Here is a 23,485-nt window from a genome sequence, read left to right on the forward strand (position 1 = left end):
GGGAAGGCTGGAGGACAAAGGGAGGGAGAGCTGCTGAGCCCCCGGACGACAGAGCTCAGTTTGGTGGGGAACAAATGCTCTCACCAGTGCCATCTCCCTCGCCCATCCCCCAGCCAAAATCCCAAAGGGAACCAGTTCCTGCCAGAGAACTTGCTCGCTCCACGCAAACACCCAACTCTGTGCTTCTGCGGAGCCAAACCAGATCTGACTCCCTCCCGCTGCCACAGGGCCCCTCCTGAAGTGGATCACCTAAGGAGAAGTGAGCTAAGCCTGCCCCTCCTGCCCCCGTGCACCTTGCCTACCCACCCCAGCTATTACACCAGATCCATAGCACCACAAGCCTGGCAGTGTGCAAGTAGCCCAGACGGGCCAGGCCGCCCCACAGTGAATCCCGCCCCTAGGATAGGGGAAGAGAAGGCACACACCAGTCTGACTGTGGCTCCAGCGGTGGGCTGGGGGCAGACATCAGGTCGGACTGCGGCCCCGCCCACCAACTCCAGTTATACACCACAGCACAGGGGAAGTGCCCTGCAGGTCCTCACCACTCCAGGGACTATCCAAAATGACCAAACGGAAGAATTGCCCTCAGAAGAATCTCCAGGAAATAACAACAGCTAGTGAACTGATCAAAAAGGATTTAAATAACATAACAGGAAGTGAATTTAGAATAATGGTCATAAAATTAATCGCTGGGCTTGAAAACAGTATAGAGGACAGCAGAGGATCTCTTGCTACAGAGATCAAGGGACTAAGGAACAGTCACGAGGAGCTGAAAAACGCTTTACACGAAATGCAAAACAAAATGGAAACGACGACGGCTCGGATTGAAGAGGCAGAGGAGAGAATAGGTGAACTAGAAGATAAAGTTATGGAAAAAGAGGAAGCTGAGAGAAAGAGAGATAAAAAAATCCAGGAGTATGAGGGGAAAATTAGAGAACTAAGTGATACACTAAAAAGAAATAATATACGCATAATTGGTATCCCAGAGGAGGAAGAGAGAGGGAAAGGTGCTGAAGGGGTACGTGAAGAAATTATAGCTGAGAACTTCCCTGAACTGGGGAAGGAAAAAGGCATTGAAATCCAAGAAGCACAGAGAACTCCCTTCAGACGTAACTTGAATCGATCTTCTGCACGACATATCATAGTGAAACTGGCAAAATACAAGGATAAAGAGAAAATTCTGAAAGCAGCAAGGGATAAACGTGCCCTCACATATAAAGGGAGACCTATAAGACTCGTGACTGATCTCTCTTTTGAAACTTGGCAGGCCAGAAAGGCTTGGCACGATATCTTCAGTGTGCTAAACAGAAAAAGTATGCAGCCGAGAATCCTTTATCCAGCAAGTCTGTCATTTAGACTAGAAGGAGAGATAAAGGTCTTCCCAAACAAACAAAAACTGAAGGAATTTGTCACCACGAAACCAGCCCTACAAGAGATCCTAAGGGGGATCCTGTGAGACAAAGTACCAGAGACATCACTACAAGCATAAAACATACAGACATCACAATGACTCTAAACCCGTATCTTTCTATAATAACACTGAATGTAAATGGATTAAATGCACCAACCAAAAGACATAGGCTATCAGAATGGATAAAAAAACAAGACCCATCTATTTGCTGTCTACAAGAGACTCATTTTAGACCTGAGGACACCTTTAGATTGAGAGTGAGGGGATGGAGAACTATTTATCATGCTACTGGAAGCCAAAAGAAAGCTGGAGTAGCCATACTTATATCAGACAAACTAGACTTTAAATTAAAGGCTGTAACAAGAGATGAAGAAGGGCATTATATAATAATTACAGGGTCTATCCATCAGGAAGAGCTAACAATTATAAATGTCTATGCGCTGAATACCGGAGCCCCCAATTATATAAAACAATTACTCACAAACATAAGCAACCTTATTGATAAGAATGTGGTAATTGCAGGGGACTTTAACACTCCACTTACAGAAATGGATAGATCATCTAGACACACGGTCAATAAAGAAACAAGGGCCCTGAATGATACATTGGATCAGATGGACTTGACAGATATATTTAGAACTTTGCATCCCAAAGCAACAGAATATACTTTCTTCTCGAGTGCACATGGAACATTCTCCAAGATAGATCATATACTGGGTCACAAAACAGCCCTTCATAAGTTCACAAGAATTGAAATTATACCATGAATACTTTCAGACCACAATGCTATGAAGCTTGAAATCAACCACAGGAAAAAGTCTGGAAAACCTCGAAAAGCATGGAGGTTAAAGAACACCTTACTAAAGAATGAGTGGGTCAACCAGGCAATTAGAGAAGAAATTAAAAAATATATGGAAACAAACGAAAATGAAAATACAACAATCCAAACGCTTTGGGACGCAGCGAAGGCAGTCCTGAGAGGAAAATACATTGCAATCCAGGCCTATCTCAAGAAACAAGAAAAATCCCAAATACAAAATCTAACCGCACACCTAAAGGAAATAGAAGCAGAACAGCAAAGGCAGCCTAAACCCAGCAGAAGAAGAGAAATCGTAAAGATCAGAGCAGAAATAAACAATATAGAATCTAAAAAACTGTAGAGCAGATCAACGAAACCAAGAGTTGTTTTTTTGAAAAAATAAACAAAATTGATAAACCTCTAGCCAGGCTTCTCAAAAAGAAAAGGGAGATGACCCAAATAGATAAAATCATGAATGAAAATGGGATTATTACAACCAATCCCTCAGAGATACAAACAATTATCAGAGAATAGTATGAAAAATTATATGCCAACAAATTGGACAACCTGGAAGAAATGGACAAATTCCTAAACACCCACACTCTTCCAAAACTCAATCAGGAGGAAATAGAAAGCTTGAACAGACCCATAACCAGTGAAGAAATTGAATCGGTTATCAAAAATCTCACAACAAATAAGAGTCCAGGACCAGATGGCTTCCCAGGGGAGTTCTACCAGACGTTTAAAGCAGAGATAATACCTATCCTTCTCAAGCTATTCCAAGAAATAGAAAGGGAAGGAAAACTTCCAGACTCATTCTATGAAGCCAGTATTACTATGATTCCTAAACCAGACAGAGACCCAGTAAAAAAAGAGAACTACAGGCCAATATCCCTGATGAATATGGATGCAAAAATTCTCAATAAGATACTAGCAAATCGAATTCAACAGCATATAAAAAGAATTATTCACCATGATCAAGTGGGATTCATTCCTGGGATGCAGGGCTGGTTCAACATTCGCAAATCAATCAACGTGATACATCACATTAATAAAAAAAAAAGAGAAGAACCATATGATCCTGTCAATCGATGCAGAAAAGGCCTTTGACAAAATCCAGCACCCTTTCTTAATAAAAACCCTCGAGAAAGTCGGGATAGAAGGAACATACTTAAACATCATAAAAGCCATTTATGAAAAGCCCACAGCTAACATCATCCTCAACGGGGAAAAACTGAGAGCTTTTTCCCTGAGATCAGGAACGCGACAGGGATGCCCACTCTCACCGCTGTTGTTTAATATAGTGCTGGAAGTTCTAGCATCAGCAATCAGACAACAAAAGGAAATCAAAGGCATCAAAAGTGGCAAAGATGAAGTCAAGCTTTCGCTTTTTGCAGATGACATGATATTATACATGGAAAATCCGATAGACTCCACCAAAATCTGCTAGAACTGATACATGAATTCAGCAAAGTTGCAGGATACAAAATCAATGTACAGAAATCAGTTGCATTCTTATACACTAACAATGAAGCAACAGAAAGACAAATGAAGAAACTGATCCCATTCACAATTGCACCAAGAAGCATAAAATACCTAGGAATAAATCTAACCAAAGATGTAAAAGATCTGTATGCTGAAAACTATAGAAAGCTTATGCAGGTAATTGAAGAAGATATAAAGAAATGGAAAGACATTCCCTGCTCATGGATTGGAAGAATAAATATTGTCAAAATGTCAATACTACCCAAAGCTATCTACACATTCAATGCAATCCCAATCAAAATTGCACCAGCATTCTTCTCGAAACTAGAACAAGCAATCCTAAAATTCATATGGAACCACAAAAGGCCCCGAATAGCCAAAGTAATTTTGAAGAAGACCAAAGCAGGAGGCATCCCAATCCCAGACTTTAGCCTCTAATACAAAGCGGTCATCATCAAGACAGCATGGTATTGGCACAAAAACAGACACATAGACCAATGGAATAGAATAGAAACCCCAGAACTAGACCCACAAACGTATGGCCAACTCATCTTTGACAAAGCAGGAAAGAACATCCAATGGAAAAAAGACAGTCTCTTTAACGAATGGTGCTGGGAGAACTGGACAGCAACATGCAGAAGGTTGAAACTAGTCCACTTTCTCACACCATTCACAAAAATAAACTCAAAATGGATAAAGGACCTGAATATGAGACAGGAAACCATCAAAACCCTAGAGGAGAAAGCAGGAAAAGACCTCCCTGACCTCAGCCATAGCAATCTCTTACTCGACACATCCCCAAAGGCAAGGGAATTAAAAGCAAAAATGAATTACTGGGACCTTATGAAGATAAAAAGCTTCTGCACAGCAAAGGAAACAACCAACAAAACTAAAAGGCAGCCAACGGAATGGGAAAAGATATTTGCAAATGACATATCGGACAAAGGGCTAGTATCCAAAATCTATAAAGAGCTCACCAAACTTCACACCCGAAACACAAATAACCCAGTGAAGAAATGGGCAGAAAACATGAATAGACACTTCTCTAAAGAAGACATCCGGATGGCCAACAGGCACATGAAAAGATGTTCAACGTCGCTCCTTATCAGGGAAATACAAATCAAAACCACACTCAGATATCACCTCACGCCAGTCAGAGTAGCCAAAATGAACAAATCAGGAGACTATAGATGCTGGAGAGGATGTGGAGAAACGGGAACCCTCTTGCACTGTTGGTGGGAATGCAAATTGGTGCAGCCGCTCTGGAAAGCAGTGTGGAGGTTCCTCAGAAAATTAAAAACAGACCTATCCTATGACCCAGCAATAGCACTGCTAGGAATTTATCCAAGGGATACAGGAGTACTGATGCATAGGGGCACTTGTACCCCAATGTTTATAGCAGCAGTCTCAACAATAGCCAAATTATGGAAAGAGCCTAAATGTCCATCAACTGATGAATGGATAAAGAAATTGTGGTTTATATACATAATGGAATACTACGTGGCAATGAGAAAGAATGAAATATGGCCTTTTGTAGCAACGTGGATGGAACTGGAGAGTGTGATGCTAAGTGAAATAAGCCATACAGAGAAAGACATATACTATATGGTTTCACTCTTATGTGGATCCTGAGAAACTTAACAGAAACCCATGGGGGAGGGGAAGGAAAAAAAAAAAAGAGGTTAGAGTGGGAGAGAGCCAAAGCATAAGAGACTGTTAAAAACTGAGAACAAACTGAGGATTGATGGGGGGTGGGAGGGAGGGGAGGGTGGGTGATGGGTATTGAGGAAGGCACCTTTTGGGATGAGCACTGGGTGTTGTATGGAAACCAATTTGACAATAAATTTCATATACTGAAAAAAAATTAAAAAAAATAAAAAATATATATTTATTGGGGCGTCTGGGTGGCTTAGTTGAGTATATATAGAGTTCTACCAGTATTTTGCCAAGGTAGAGGTGACAAGATAAATAAGTAATTTTCTTTGCTTTATAAGAATGCACAGTGTAATGACAGAAATAAGCAAGTAAACAAATAACTATAAGGAATATAGGATGAGTGTCATAATGTACATGTAAGAATGACTAGACTATTCCCTTTTCCTACAATGCACTTCCTGTTTCTATGTCTGTAAATCATTGCATTATATACCATGGATTGTTCTGTTGAGATCGGATTGATCATAGTGAGTATGTCTGAGTTCTTGTGGAAGTATTTTTTCAAAGTTCACACTGTATTTACAAGTTTCTTGGTAATTGTGAAAGTAGGGGTAGAATAATTTTCCTATCAAAAAGACAAGTGTACATTCAGCATTCTCTAATGTCTCCAATTATGAGAGTTTGTAGACAAGTAATTGACAAATTGTGGGAGTCATTACTGGAGTGATAACTGCATAATAAATGAAGGACTTTTCAAAATTTCTTATGTCACATAATCAACTTATAAGTATTATTTTATTAGGTGGCTTATTTATTGTTTACACCTTTTGTTTTCTTTGCACATTTTGTTTTTAGTTGCATCTTTCATGACTTACAAAATATAGTTCATGTCCTTTTTGTATGGACATCTCAATTCATCCTAGATTCAATTTAGGAAAAAAGAGGCATGAAAATTTTAAAACTTCCTATTTAAATTTTTTTACAAAATTAGTTCTTTTATTTTCTTAATTCTTTGCTCAAGAACACTTTTTTTTTTATCCCATACAGAAACTTCCAAGGTGAAAATTGGCACAAATAGCAATCATATGTTCAGCAATTACAATGATTGCATGGGACCAATGCAATCTATCTACAAGGTATTGTAGTTAAACGTTTGCCAAGATTCAAACATAATGAAAGACGATAGCACATAGAACATCCATATAATAAGGATCACAGTAGGGGAAGCTGTGGAGGTACTACAATGAGGCCGATGATAATAAAATCAGGAAGAAAGGTAACATGACAGCAAAAACTGCTGATAGTAATAAGAGGTAGGCTGTTAAAAAGATTCATAAAAATGTGAAACAAAACATGGTGTACTTTTTTATACTAAGGCTAAATAAAAAGGAGAGAAATATAATATTTGTTCAAGATCTTAAAGGTATAAAATATATATATTTTTATATATATTTATATTTATATTTTATTTTATATATAAGGTATTTTATAGATATATATTTTTCCCCCCAAATGCAAAGACCCTGTTTGGCCTACAGAGTTATTCTCCTTCTAGTTCCAAACCTCCATTGTCAGACCATCTAATCAAACCATCTTGAACAAATTCAGTGTTATTATCTCAGTAACCTTGCCTGGAAGGCCATTCCTTGCATTTAAGCATCTCTGCATGAAAAACAGATTCACAACATCTGGTCTGATTTCGTTTTCCTTTAATTTTCATTTTGTTGCTTTTCCATTTTATTTCCTTTTCCAATCATGTTTGTTGAGCTGCAAATAGTAATTTTCACTCATATCCGTGATCTTTATTTCATTGTCTATTTTTAGGGTTAGTGGTTTTCCTTGTTGCTTCAGGTTAGCCATAAAATAATAATTTGAGGGACTATAATTACCTTTGCTCTCTTCATACAATTTTGGAAAGTTAGCATAAGCTTTATCTTCTTACAGCATTACACACATCAATAAAACACCTGAGTTAAAACTGGCCGTGAATATTTTCTCAGTGCTATGTATCTACAGGTTCTGACTTTTTTTCTTTCTTGCATCTGGTTGACTTTTGTATCATCTGCTTTTGTGAGTTTTCAACATTTTGAAAAAAGAAATTGATCATTTATAATGATATTATTTTAATGCAAAAAACCACAGGAGGTATAAAATATTATAACTCAAGGGGCGCCTGGGTGGCTCAGTCGGTTAAGCGTCCGACTTCGGCTCAGGTCATGATCTCGCGGCTCGTGAGTTCAAGCCCCGCGTCGGGCTCTGTGCTGACAGCTCAGAGCCTGGAGCCTGTTTCAGATTCTGTGTCTCCCTCTCTCTCTCTGACCCTCCCCCATTCATGCTCTGTCTCTCTGTCTCAAAAATAAACGTTAAAAAAATTTTTAAAAAAATATTATAACTCAAATGATAAACACAAAGCTTAATTTGACAATCAAGAGTAAGCACCTTCCAAACATACAGCACCTTACATTCCAATATAATTTTGGCATGGGGTACATGTGTGAAAAAGTGGGGTTGTCACATAATATTATAAAATGACGTTAAGGAATTAAATAAGAACTGGACAATTTTTCTAATACGTAATCTTCACATCAAAACTTAGACATAAAATTCTCAAAATGTCATCTGTTATCCAGGAATATCATGACAAAATGTAGAATTTCTTTGTTCATTATAGGTCTGTATACCACAGACCTATGCCATCATCTGAAGAAAAGTATTGTATGAGCCCTAATATTATCACACTTTCAATGAATTAAGTTATATATGTTGAATTTACTCTGTGCTTTAGTGATGCTGCTTTATTCATAATTGACTTAATGATTGATACTTTTAGTCCTGCAAGAGTTAATTTTCATAAGATCTTATTTATATAATTTGCTGCGCATTACTAAGAAAGACCACATTTTTCCTGATATTGATAATGTCACTTCTCTGCCTCGGCCAACCTAGGCTTATACCATTTATTTATAAATTGTTTGTCAAGGGATGCCTGGGTGGCTCAGTCAGTTAAGTGTCTGGCTGCAGGGATCCTGCTTCCCATCCTGTGTCTCCCTTTCTCTCTGCCCCTCCCCTGCTCACACTCTGTGTTTCTATCTCTCTCTCAAAAATAAAACATTAAAAAAATTTATAAATTGTTTATGTCAAAATTATCTCTTTATTAAAACAGCAAACTTTAATGAATGCCCAAATATGACAATAATTTACAACAGCTCTAAAAACAAGTGAGATCCTGGGGCATCTGTGTGGCTCGGTCAGTTATCATCCAACTACTGCTCAGGTCATGATCTTGCAGTTCATGAATTTGAGCCCCACATTGGGCTCTGTGCTGACAGCTCAGAGCCTGGAGCCTGCTTTGTAGTCTGTGTCTCCCTGTCTCTCCGCTCCTCCCTCATTCATGCTATGTCTCTGTCTCTCAAAAATAAATAAAATTTAAATGAAACCATATATATATATATATATATAGCTTATTAGGTTTAAAGCTTATTAGGTTTAATAATAAGGGTAAAATATCTTCACAAGGAAAATATGAGAAATAGAAAAGGATAATACAAATAAACAAGTTTCAACAGAATTATTATTACTATCCTACAGATTTGTCTGTGTTTGTTTTCTGGGAACTCAAAGAAAAAGAAAAAATAAAATCTGTTAGCGACCTTTATTATTTCTTCTTCATGTAACTTACATACTCCGCTTACAAAACTTTTTTTGCCTCAGTGCCTCAATCTTGCAGGTTGTGCCTGTGTGTGTGTGGGGGGGGGGGGGGGAACGTGTGTGTGTGTGTGTGTGTGTGTGTGTGTGTGTGTGTGCATTGTGAAGTCTACTTCCAACTCTGTCCCATGTTCACTCTTGTAACTACATGCCATTGACTCTACAGGAATCTGGGTACAAAATCTAAAAATCTCTGGAAGTTTTATCTCTATTTTCCCAAATTTAATAAAGACTACTTTCATTAAGGAATCTCATTCTCAGGGCATCTGGGTGGTTCAGTTGGTTAAGCAACCAAAGCTTGATTTCGGCTCAGGTTTCACAGTTCATGAGATTGAGCCCCACATTGGGCTCCATGCTGAGCACGGAGCCTGTTTGGGATTTTCTCTCTCTCTCTCTCTCTCTCTCTCTCTCTCTCTCTGCTCCTCCCCCACTCTCTCTCTCTCTTTCTCAAAATAAATAAACTTAAAAAAATAAATAAATCTCATTCTCTCTGCCTTTTGAGTTGACTCATTTCACTGATCCAACTCTTTTGATACTTTTTATTTTATTGCTGATTTGCCATGCTTATTTCCTCTTCTAATATCTTTGTATAAACTCAGCACATTGTTGACTTCCCTGAGGATGAACATTTCTCACTAAAGCAATTGGCAGTGCCATATGGAAATTGGGTGTGCCAGACATGGAAACAAAACTGCCACCAACTGTCTGAGAACTTCCGGGAGTGTTCTACATCAGATCAGGGACTACCCTTATTCTGAAGAGACCAAAGCTACGTCAGCAATCAAGCAGCAAGAGGACACAGAGAGGCATGAAAGCACAGAAAATTTATGCAGCCTGATTGTCAGAGTCCTAGATTATAATTTTGGCTCTGTTACTTACTAGTTCTGTAAACTTGGAAAAGGTAAATATCCCTAAACCTTAATTTCATCATTGATAAAATGGAGTAATAATATTAACAGTCTCTGAGACTGTAGTAAGGATTATATAAAAATATAAATAAAAAGCGCAATATCTGGCATCTAGTAAGCAGCAAATATCTTTATTGTTTGTATTTTTATTCTACTTTTGCAAGTCTGTCCCATTCCTAAATTATTTTTCCTTTCTTTTTTCTAGTGGTAAATAGAATAGCTCAACCTACCTATTTTCACTTACCTATTTTTTTATTGCCAGCAAAACTTGTTCTTAATATTATCTTTTTAAATTTATGTTTTTAATAAAACTTGCATACATTTAAGGTATACGACATGACAATTTGATATGTGTATTTGCAGTGAAATGATTACTACACTCAAGCTAAGGAACATATCATCTACTCACGTAGTTGCCCTTATTTGTGTGTGATGAGACCACCCCAAATCTACTCCCTTAGCATCTTTCCAATGTTCAGTGGAGTACAATTCAGTACATGCTTGCAAATTAGATGTCTAGATTTATTTATTTAACATAACTGCAACTTTGTACCCTTTGACAACATCTCCCTATGCCCATCTCACCAACCTTTGGTAACCACTGTTGTTCTCCTCTTTGCTGCTTAGTTCAACCTTTTTTTGTTTTTGTTTTTGTTTTTGTTTTTTTAGATTCCACATATAAGTGATACTATGCAGCATTTGTTGTTCCCTTTCTGGCTTATTTCACTTTGTATTATATCCTCCAGATTCATCCATGTTGTTACAAATGGCAGGATTTCCTTCTTTCTCATGGCTAAATAATAATTATGTATCTATATCTATATCTATATCTATATCTATATCTATAATGTATATTATTATTATATATGTTTATTATATATGTATATCACATTTTCTTTGTCCATTCATCTATTGAGAAGTTGTGTTGTTTCCATATCTTGGCTATTGTGAGTGAATAGTACTGCAATGAACAAGGGAGTGCAGTTATCTCTTAAAAATCTTGATTTCATCTCCTTTGGAAATATATCCAGAAGTGAGACTGTTGGATCATGTGGCAGTTCTATTTCTAATTTTTTAAGGAATCCCCACACTGTTTTCTATAATGGTTGTACCAATTTATATTCTGGTCAACAGTGTACTAGGATTCCATTTTTCTCCACATCCTTGCCCACACTAGTTATCTTTTGTCTTTTTGATGACAGTCATTCTAACAGATGTGAGGTAATATTTCACTGTGGTTTTGATTTGCATTTCCCTGATGATTAGTGATGTTGACTACCTTTTCATAGACATGTTGGCCATTTGTATGTCTTCTTTTGAAAAATGTCTACTCAGGTCCTTTGCCATTTAAAAAATCTGGGTTTTATTTATTTATTTATTTATTTATTTATTTTTTGTTTTTGCTGTTCAGTTGTTTGTATTCTTTAAATATTTTGAATGTTAATCCTTTCTTTTATCAAATGTAGGTTTTCAAATATTTTTACCATTCCATATGTTGTCTTTTCACTCTGTCGATTGTTTCCTTTGCTGTGAAGATTTTTAGTTTAATGAAATCCCATGTCTATTTTTGCTTTTACTGCCTGTGATTTGGGGGTCATATCCAAAAATTATTGCCCAGACCAATGTCAAAAAGCTTTTTTCCTTATCATAAGCCACTTGTTTATTGATTCAAGTAGTGAGAATAAAACACATAAAAGAGGCAATTATCCATATGCAAAGTATTAGTTTACGCAGTTTGTAAGTATATTTAAAGAGGTAATTTAAAACACTTCTAAATAAAAGAGTAATTGATTTCATCTCACACAAGTGAGAAGTAGCTCAGATGAAATTCATCTGGTAAATATAATGGCTTTTATTATTTCATTCTATGTATTTAATGTTACTGATAATTCAGGGAACATAAAAAGATAATCACCAATCTAACAGATGTATAATATTAAAGAGACTGTACCAAATTTAATTTTTTTGCCTTTTGGATAATCAAAACTATTGGTTAGATGCATAAAGTTTATCAATGCTCTGACTTTTCATATCTCTCTTTACCTGTTTATTTCCCTACTAGACTATAAGTTCCTTGAGGGAAAAGTATTTCTCATTTATTGAATCTTCAGACAAAGGACAGTGTCAAGAATATAATAAGCACTCAATAAAAGTTGTTAAATTGAAAAAAACACTGTACATTTGCCTTTTTTCTTACATTTTATTTATTCTTACATTAACTATTTATAAAGTATACTAAGATCATTCACTGTTAATGTATCAACAATTGACAGAGACCTGAAATATTACTTATAAGATCGGTACTGTATAATCTTTTTCATTTGCATCCTCAGACCATTATGTGTTCGGTTTTATTACGTGCTGGATGCTGTGTTAATTTCAAGGTAAACAGTAATAATATTTGTAAAAGTCTTGGCTGTTTTGAGAGAAAAAGATTTAAATTAAAAGATACTAAATTAAATAACATAAAAGTAACAGCCTATTGTCAAATATTAAGAATACATTTACATAAAGTAGTTAGAGAAGACACTTAATATCCCAAACAATAGCTAAAATATCTCAAAAAGGGGAATGGATAGTGAAAAGAGGAAGCAAGTATGATGATATAAACATCTCCTGCCTTTTCATCATCTAATGACACGCAGAAGCATTAAGCAACTGCCTACAGGACCCTGTTTCAATGGCATGACCAATCTGGGTTTAATATTATTATAATAGACAATGAGGTTGTTTATACAAATTTCAATGAATTCATGGGAATGAAAAACATTTTGAGGTGAAATAATGTTGATTTCACTCTGCCACATAGCTCTCACTTAGACCTATCAAACTCTAATAGAGTATTCAACATGAAAACCTAGGGTTGTGGTGTTATATTAGGTTATTTGCATTAAATGATTCACTTGATGTTTGGTACATAATATAAGCTCAATAAATTATAGCGTTATTTCAAAAAAGAAATTATTTAAGAGGAAACATCTAAGGGGATACGCTCTAAATGATTTTTAATTAATTTTAAATAGTTTGTCTAATTTCAAGTGTTTACTACTTTTCTTTTCCTCTCCTATAGGAGGTGATGATGTGTCTCCAGCTGTGAGGAATGTCTCTGAACTAGTTATATTGACACTCACTATTGCTTTTTACAACAGTTTATTTCTAAAGTTCTTTTGTCTATGTATAGAGTGACACAGTAATGACTATACATTTTCCCAGCCCCAAACCACATAAATACTCTGCAACATTTTCTCTGGAGCCACTACCTTTTTCTGTATAGCACTATTATCTGCATTTGCTATTATTTTACTACACTTCACATTTGAGCAGTACATTGTAATGTCCTGGACTCAGATGCCCTGTGTTTCTGTACACAGTTGTGCTTTCATAGCAAGATGTCTCTTAAAACAGACTTCAGATTAAACCTCTTGTCTTTCTAATTTGCTCCAATTCTACTCTCTTGATCAGATTATCAGTGAATGGATTTTTATACCTCTTGCTGCAAGCCATACTAACCACCATGGCTGTGTTGGTCACATATTAGAAGTATCTAAAAGTCTTGTCAGACTGACTTGTCTGCTTAATTAGATATTTTAACCCTTTAGTTTTTTTTATGCACAGTGGAATGAGATATTTATCCAACATTATTGTTTGCGAAGGCAAAAAGAAAAAAAATAGATTTCTCTGCCATCAGCAATATCATCCCTCCATGATGAACAGGAAGAAAATACTATTAATTGCAGATGATCTGAATAGGAAAGAGGTTGAGAACATATGGGAATCATTTTAAGGAATGTTTTCCAACTACATGCATCCTCTTGACTTCCAAAAGAGGACTGTCTTCCTTTCTGAGGATTGCCATTTAGAATAGACAGAAGTCATAATCCATTGGTGTGATGGAAAAGTAATGATTGAGACCCTTTACTTTTTTACTTTTTTTCACTTTTAGACACTCTACTTCATCACCACCAAGAAAGGGAATGGAACACAAAATACTGTTGGACTTTTATTTCCATCAAAGGCTTTTCTTTCTGTCCACTATTTATGTTATACATATGTATAACACATTAACAAAATGAATGATAAAAATCATATGATCATCTCAAAAGATGCAAAAAAGGATTTGAGAAAATTCAGCATCCATTTATGATAAAAACTCTCAGCAATGAAAGTTTAAAGAGAATGAAACAACATAATAAAGGCTATACATGACAAGCCCATAGCTAACATCATACTCAATGATGAAAAGCCAAAAGCTTTTCCTCTAAGATCAGGAACAGACAGGGATACCCATTCTTGACATTTTCATTCAACATAGTATTGGGAGTCCTCACTGGAGCAACTAGGCAAGAAAATAAATAAAAGAAACCTAAGTAGGAAATGGGGAAGTAAAGCTGTCACTATTTGTGAACATGATTTTGTATATAGAAATTCCTAAAAAGAGGTGCCTGGGTAGCTCAGTTGGTTAAGCGTCTGACTTGACTTCGACTCAGGTCATGATTTCATAGTTTGTGAGTTTGAGCCCCAGGCAGACTCTGCACTGACAGTGTGAAGACTGCTTGGGATCCTCTCTCTCTCCCTCTCCCTCTGCCCCTCTCCCACTGTTGAGCACTCTCTCAAAATAAACAAACTTAAAAAAAAGAAATCCCTAAAAATTAAGCCAAAAAACTGTCAGAATTTACAAATGAATAATATTGCAAGATAAAAAATCAATATGCAAAAGTATGTTGCATTTTTATATATTAACAACAAACTATCAGAAAGAGGAATTAAAAAATCCCATTGTAATTTATTGCATCAAAAAATAATAAAGTAACTCGGAATAGCCTTAACCAAGGAGGTGAAAGACCTGTATGCTGAAAACTATGAGCTATGATGAAAGAAACTGAAGATGACACAAATAAATGGAAAGATATCCATCCTGTGCTCATGGGATGGAAAAATTAATATTGTTAAGATGTTCATATGACACAAAACAATCTACAGATTCAACGCAGTCCCTATCAAAACACCAATGATATTCTCCATGGAAGTAGAACAAATAATCCTAAAATTTGTACAGAACCTCAGAAGATCCCAAATAGCCAAAACAAATCTTACAAAAGAACAAAACTGGAGGCATTGTTCCCCCTGATTGCAAGCTATATTACAAACCTACAGTAATCAAAACAGTATAGGATTGGCAAAAAATAGATACGGACAGATAATAGAACAGAATAGAGAACTCAGAAATAAACTCGTGGCAATCAGAAAGAATGAAATATGGCCTTTTGTAGCAACGTGGATGGAACTGGAGAGTGTTATGCTAAGTGAAATAAGTCATACAGAGAAAGAGAGATACCATATGTTTTCATGGATCCTGAGAAACTTACCAGAAGACCATGGGGAGGGGAAGGAAAAAAAAAGGTTAGAGTGGGAGGGAGCCAAAACATAAGGGACTCTTAAAAACTAGAACAAACTGAGGGTTGATGTGGGGTGGAAGCGGGGGAAGGTGGGTGATGGGTATTGAGGAGGGCACCTGTTAGGATGAGCACTGGGTGTTGTATGAAAACCAATTTGACAATAAATTTCATATTAAATAAATAAATATTAAATATGAAAAAAAGAAACTCATGCATATCTGGTTAGTTGTTTCTAAATGTTTATTTATATTGAGAGTGTGTGTGTAAGTCATGGAATTACAGAGAGAGAGAGAGAGAGAGAGAGAGAGAGAGAGAATCCCAAGCAGGCTCATGCTGTCTGTACTACAGAGCCCAATGTGGGGTTCAAACCCATGAACCAAGAGATCATGAACTGAGCTGAAATCAATATTCAAACATCTAACTGACTGAGGGTGCACCACCCAGGTGCCCCGCTGGTCAATTAATTTATGACAAAGGAGCCAAAAATAAACAATCAAGAATAGGCAGTCTCTTCAATAAATGGTGGTGAGAAAACTGGAGAGCAAGAGAATGAAATGGGACCACTATCTCACCATGCAAAAAATTAATTCAAAATGGATTGAGGACCAAAAATCTGAGAATAAAACAGGTGTTAAGCTCCTTGACATAGCTGTTGGCAACACTTTTTGTTTCTGACTCCAAAGGTAATGGCAACAAAAGCAAAGATAAACAAATGAGATTATATCAAACTAAAAAGCCTCTGCACAGTGAAGAAAGCCATTTACAAATAAAAAGACAACACAGTGAATAGAAGATATTTGCATATCATCTATCCAATAAGGGGTTAATATTCAAAGTGTGTAAAGAATTCATACAATTCAATAACAAATGAACAATCCCATTAAAAAATAGGAAGACAATCTGAATGGACATTTTTCCAAAGAAAACATACAGATGGACAATAGGCATATGAAAAGGTGCTCAACATCACTAATTATCTGGGAAATGCAAATCATAACCACATGGAGATAATTATCTCACACCTGTCAGAATGGCTATTATCAAAAAGACAAGAAATAACAAGTATTGACCAATATGTGGAGGAAAGGGAACACTTGCACACTGTTGGTGGGGATATAAACTGGTGCAAGCACCATGGAAAACAGAATGGATGTCTGCCAAAAACACTAAAAATAGAACTACCATATGATCCAGCAATTCTACTTCTGGGTGTTCTTTCAAAGAAAATGAAAACATTAATTTGAAAATTATTATGCACCCAATTCAAGTACAGCATTATTCATAATAGGCAAGATATGGAAACAACCTAAGTATCCATCAGTAGATGAACATATAAAGAAGATGTAAGAAATATTTTTGTACACGCACACACACACACACACACACACACACACTAAAATACTACTCAGCCAAAAGAAAAAAAAATGACGTCTTGCCATTTGCAATAACAAGAATGGACTTAAGGATATTATACTAAGTGCAGTAAGTCAGAAAAACACCAGGTGTTGTCACTCATATGTGAAATCTAAAAAGGAAAACAATAAACAAACAAAACAAAACACAACAGAATAGATTCCGAGAACAGATTGGTGTTGCCAGAAGCGAGAGAGGTTGTGCAGTAACCGAAATGTGTGAAAGGGGTCAAGAGGTGCAAACTTCCAGTTATAAAATAAGTCTTGCGATTAACTTATAGCATGTTGACTTCAGTCAATATTGTATTTCATATTATGTAACTTCATATCGTAATGGGTGAAACTACATTTATTGTGGTGATTATTTTACAGTCTATACAAATATCAAATCATTATGTTGTACACCTGAAACTTATATAATGTTTTATTTCAATTATACCTCAATTTAAAAACAGAACTTTTGCTCTAAGCCTCTTCATGCTGCTACTCTAGTAGAATTATGTCATAATGAATAATGATATGCATAAGTTTTCTATGATTATTTGGTGAAATAATCATACATCTTTCTCACAGCAAAAATAGATTGTGTTGGTATGTTTCAATTTCTTAAGGTTTAGAAGCTTTCTGTACAAAATTTTCTTTCAGAAGATTTTATTTATCTTGAACTTAAATTGCTGTTTTATTAAACAACTATGAATTTACTCTTTGGAGGGCCCCTGCGATAGTAGTAAATGCATATCATCTGACTTTCCAAAAATATCAAACACCAGCTAACAGATTTATATGATAGTTGGAAAATACCCAAGTACTTTCAGTAGAATGCTCTTAAAAGCACATTGTATGCTAATCATATAGGGAATTTAAACAACTGTGCTTAAAAGAGAGAAAACAGGAAAGGAAGATTTAAGTCAATTCATCATTTTTATTACGTACTCTCAATTCTACCCAGACCATATCTAAAAAATGTTTTTCAGTGGCACTTATTACTTCACCACTCACTTTTAAAGCTGCCTATGCACATATCAAATGGACAGACTTACTTATGTACAATATCACGTGCTGTAGGCAGAATACTTAGCATTGATAATAAGAAGAATAAAGAAACTCTTTGAATAATGCTTTTTAGATCACTCCTAACATTTGAATGTTCCTTTTCTCTTTTAACTTTTTTTTTTTTTTTTTTTTTAACGTTTTTTATTTATTTTTGGGACAGAGAGAGACAGAGCATGAACAGGGGAGGGGCAGAGAGAGAGGGAGACACAGAATCGGAAACAGGCTCCAGGCTCCAAGCCATCAGCCCAGAGCCTGACGCGGGGCTCGAACTCACGGACCGCGAGATCGTGACCTGGCTGAAGTCGGCCGCTTAACCGACTGCGCCACCCAGGCGCCCCTCTCTTTTAACTTTTTAATTAGCTGTGGCTTTGATATGAGGCACACGTGTATTTGAAGCTAAAGGACCACTCTGACAACTTCAACTTATTCAGAAATATTTTCATTCATTATTTGCAGTTCCATTCCAACACTTTCAAATTACTCTTCAAATCTCCATTTGGTACATATTTCTCATTTTACGAATGGTAACCTTTTTTTTCTCCCTCAAATATAAAATTATAGTTCATTCAAACACTTCTTTCTCTTAATAAAGCATATGTCATCTTTCGATCATAAAATAGAAGCTCTTCCATGCACAGCAGAGAAGGGACCTACATCATTCTCACTGGCACAAAGGATCAGGGAAAAACTATAAATGGGGGGGTGGGCAAAGATTCTCTTCAGTGTCCTTTATAAAACTTCACTTCCTAATATCTCTTCTTCCAAACTCCAAATTTTCATTGTTCTTAAGCTAGCCAAAGTATACTACCTAGACTTGCCATAAAGATCGTTTTGATTTATAAATATCCCTCCCACCCCACATTTATTCTTTCAATAATGCACTTACTCTTTAGTAAAAATAACCTTGGCAATCAACGTTTGGATTAAAGAAATTCAAACTAAAATGTCAATGACTGCAATTCAATGTCTAATGAGTACATTAAACATTTTAAAAGAACAGCGTAGTGACCTAGCTGAAAATGAATGTATAATTCACAGGTTGGATGGAGCAGGGAGATATTTTTCAATCAGAGTTCTCATTGCTACTCTTTATCTATATGAGCAGATCACAAGTACATGTATCTCACACACTCAACACATCAGAAGAATAAGCACTGCCAATGGACTCTTGACTCAAAGTGGAAATAGAATGTACAACATAACCTCAACCTGTACTAGCATGTCTCTTTTGCAAATGGGCACATTATTCCAAAACAAAATTACAGAATTTCTGGAGTTATCGCATCAACCTAAGTAATGATGGTATCAAATCTACTTCGATTGACATTTTTCTGGGTGTTCTACGTGTCTCTTATGTACCAAATAGTTAACTTGTTTCCAGAAACATGGCTAACGTGGGAAAATCCCTAGGAAATGGGAAATCCCTAGGAAAGTTCAAATAATGAGAAAAGGCCAAGGGAAGTTTTCTGGATTTGAGAATTCATGTTGCCTGAATTTTTCTTTGTGTTACTGGCTGACCTAATATGCTCCCTGAACTCTCATCTCACCTGACTTCAATCTAAATTCTGCACAGAATTTCCTACATACCACAAGGAATTTACAAAAGGGCCACGAATGAACTTGGGTTTCTTCTAGATTCTGTAGTTCCAGTTGGGAAAACAGAAGACATACTGGCATTTATAGCAGTTTATATAAATAGTATATAAACATAGTATAACTAAACACACTAGTGCAGTGTGATAGACATAAAATACATTATCAAGTTTCATTTTGTGATACTTGACTTGAGAACACTTTGGGAAATCCAGAACTCAAAAAACAACTTGATAGCACTGAGACCATAATCATACAATAGATTAGTCTTCCAGCAGGATCCACTGAAGAGACATTTGGCTTATGTAAAAACCGGAAAAACAGGAGTGAAGATTGATAGTTTTTTAATTAAAATTAACACTGTAATAGCATCATACTCTAAAATTTTAAAATTCAACATTTAAAACTAAGAGCCTGATAATCAGCTTATACAAAATTTTAATCAGAAACCTTCTCTTTTCTTTATCCTCTTCCAAGTAAGCCCTTTTAGAGCACCTCTGATAATGTCAGTTCTGCCCTTGGAAACTTCAATACTCATGAAGCACTGAGTACCCCAGGTCTTCCCCACTTTTCCCTCCTATCACCCATATTTTCCACACCTTTAGTGGCCTGAATTGCTTTCTGCTATTGTGACTAAGTAATCTGTGCTAAAAACAGGCAATGAGCATATAGATAAATACATTTGTATTTTTAAGAAGACTTTCTAAAGGGAATGTCTATTCCCTGTAGCAGTAAGACTATTAAAGAAAGGTTTATAGCAAGTAACTATGTTTAAAATGACTCTCCCTAAAGAGTCAGATCAAAAGAAATAAAAAATATCAGCCTTGATCTTGGGAAAAACCTTGGTGAAAATAATGGCAGAGGCAAGATCCCCTATTTGCCTGTTCTTCACAGAATATTTTTGTTCTGCAGATAGAACTACTCTGCTCTATTGAGCACTTAACAATGCACCTTAGGGGACTACCTACACCTAGCTCCAGAAAAACTTAGGAAGCCTTTGTTCAGTTAACTTTGCAAGCCAGTACGAAGTCAAGAGTATGCTAGCTCCTCTCTGATGCTAGACCCAAGTACTGGCAAACAAGATTTCTGCATCTTGGCCCCATGCCTTTATCTTATATAGTTGCTCCACCAGAATGGGATTCTCTACCTCTGATCTTTAGTCCTTGCGCTGGGACCATCCTAAGTATTGCTAGTTTGCCTCTACTTCATACTTGTGCCTTGGTACTCTGTCACTAGGTTTCCCCTGCCTTCTAGAATAATCACTTATAATCACTGTCAGGACATTCTTGTCACAGATCATCTGCCCATATTTACATGTTGTGCCTATCTCTGTCATCAGCAGATTCTAGGCTGCATCTGCCAGAGTGGAAAATGCACTTGCCCCTGGAAAATGCACTGTTTCTAAGATCCCTTCTCATTTGGTGTCGGCCTTAAAATGTCTGTTTCCCAAGGCTTACTCTGCCAGTAAAATGTTAAGAGTAGCTGGACTCCTAAAGACAACTGAGCCTTCTTATTATTATATAAGTAAGAATATAGAGGTCTGACAGGTAAGGTGAATAACCTGAGATGGTATGGGTTGTAACTGGTAGAGCTATTAGAATCCCAGTCCCATGACTCCTAAAATTTGGGCTCCTTTCACTACTCAATTTAGGCTGATTAAAGACAGCCAGATGCCAGACCATCTTCCATTAAGATCATGCAAGGCGGTGAAAAGAAACAACATGTTGACTTCTCTGATTTTGGAGTGAAAAGAAGTACTGATTTAGTTTTCCTAACTTATAGGATACATAACCCTAAGCAAATATTTAGCTTCCCTCAGCTTCTATTTACCTCCTGTCGATTTGCAAATAATGTCATATTTGTAAATTATGTTTGAAAATCTAAAAAGATGTGTTGATATGCCTGAAATTTTTTGTTTGGCATAAAGTAGGCCTTCAGTAAGCCTTTCCTACATCTTTTTTTTTAATTATTTTTTAACATTTATTCATTTTTGAGAGACAGAGCACAAGTGGGGGAGGAGCAGAGGGAAAAGGAGACACAGAATCTGAAGCATGTTCCAGGCTCTGAGCTGTCAATACAGAGCCCGACACAGGGCTCAAGCCCCTGAACAGTGAGATCATGAACTGAGTCCAAGTTGGACACTTAACTGACTGAACAACACAGGTGCCCCAAGCCTTCCCCACATCTTGAATAAAAGCATTGGTTCTTAAATTATAGACCAAAATATTAAGTAAAATAATATAAAACATGTTTTCTAAATGCTTATTGTGATAAACATTTTCCTTTCATTATGTTTTTCCCTTTGGTATATGAAAACTCTAATATTTACCAGTAAACTAAATTTGTATCATTACTTATATAAGTATTTTTAAAAATGATTTCATTCATGGTAAATATGAATAAGATTATTATTATGCAATGATTTTTACATGAATATAGAATTCACAACTTCATTTAACAAAACCTTACAAGACTTATCATTAGGTAAGGATAATTTTGGTATTTGAGACACAGGACTTAAGAGGAAAGACAGAACTCCTAACTCAAGAAAGCCTACAACAACAACAACAACAATAAAACACAGGAAATAAATAAGTACAATAATTTCAGATAATGATAAATACTGTAAATAAAATAAAAGAAGGTAAATAAATAGAGAAAAATTTGGTGGAGGTGTAATTTTAGACAGAGCATATCTTAGACTTATTCATTGGAAACAGATCCTTACATGAAGAACTACATGTAGATTTTTTTGAGGAATTTTCCCAGAAGATACACTTAGAAGGAAATGAGGAAGGCAGAACTCTGCAAAAGGAGAAGCTGACTCACTGAGTTCTCAAAAGATACTCTGCAAAGCTCTAGACACCATAAAAAGTCTCCCAAATTGGGGCAAGGGTATAATATCTTCTTTTATTGTTCATGGAACATTATCTGGTAAAACTTGAGAAAAGAATTCCATTATGAAATGGTTTAAGAAACACTGAGGCTAAGGAACATTTAAGCAGGTGTAATAACTCTATTACACCTATTACAAGAAATAATAGGATTATTATAGGAAATAATAGGATTTCTTGAAGTGTTGAAAATATTAAAATTAATTTCAAACATACAAAAGAGAGAAAATATATAGTTTCTGAAACTTCTATAATTACCTTTTCAGTCATTATCTCATGGGACTAGGATTACAAGGAACATATTAAATATACCAGGAAGTATTTATTAACACTTCAGAGCCATAGGTCACATAAGTCTTAAGAATGTGATAAAATTTAGGGGTATTCTCCCTTGAAAATGTGCACATGCATACACACACAGACACATTGAGTGAATAATTTCATATTGTTACACAAAACTTGAGGCTTCTCCATGGAGCCCAGGTTACAAGCCTCTAACCTCCATCATTGCTACTGATGTCTGCCATTGACCAGCGACACCATGAACATCATTTGAGTGTATTAGATAGAATGTTAGTCCTCATCGCAGACTTACTGAATCAGAATCTGCATTTTTAAGACAATTTCCTGTTGATAGGTATTACATTTAAGTTTGAAAAGTTTTGTTCTAGAAGAAGGTCATATGGTTAATTTCAACACTCAATAAAAAGAAAAACTATTATAATTCTAGATAATTCCAATAGTTTTAAACATCCTTCTGAATTTTCCCTAAATTTTTACACTGACTCAAATCAGCCTTAACCATGGCTGGGAATTAGCTATTTTAATATTTCATCACTTTTACAAAACAAATAACATAAAATGATGTTACCCATTAGTTATTTGGCGGTGCAAGCTATAGAACTTGAAAAGGCATCCTCTTGGATCTTAATGCCACTAATGCATGATTTACAAAGGCATAGACTTGTAATCTCAGGAGTCTTTATATTTCCTTAAAAGATTAAACAGCCATGTAAATCCATTATCTAGAAGGTTAGACAGAAATGTCAGTGCCTGGGTGTCCCATAATGGACAGTGCTGACTCATAATAATAGAATACAAGGTCTTTCCTTAAGAGATTTATGTCTGATTGCAATTTTCCATGTCCAGATACCCACAATCAGCAATAGGTGC

The 23,485-nt window shown here is 36.0% G+C and overlaps 1 protein-coding gene and 1 long non-coding RNA gene across 9 annotated transcripts in view; one reads left to right on the forward strand and one right to left on the reverse strand.

Annotated features, from left to right (window-relative positions):
• CTNNA3 (catenin alpha 3) overlaps nt 1–23,485 on the reverse strand; it is a 1,692,711-nt gene that overhangs the window by 480,981 nt on the left and 1,188,245 nt on the right. The window lies entirely within an intron of this gene.
• On the forward strand, nt 9,838–13,309 carry LOC122231854. Its single transcript, XR_006209120.1, has 3 exons — nt 9,838–9,957; nt 12,298–12,348; nt 13,035–13,309. It is a non-coding gene; the product is annotated as an uncharacterized LOC122231854 (long non-coding RNA).

Source organism: Panthera tigris, chromosome D2 (assembly GCF_018350195.1).
Source record: "Panthera tigris isolate Pti1 chromosome D2, P.tigris_Pti1_mat1.1, whole genome shotgun sequence".
Classification (NCBI taxonomy): Eukaryota; Metazoa; Chordata; class Mammalia; order Carnivora; family Felidae; genus Panthera; species Panthera tigris.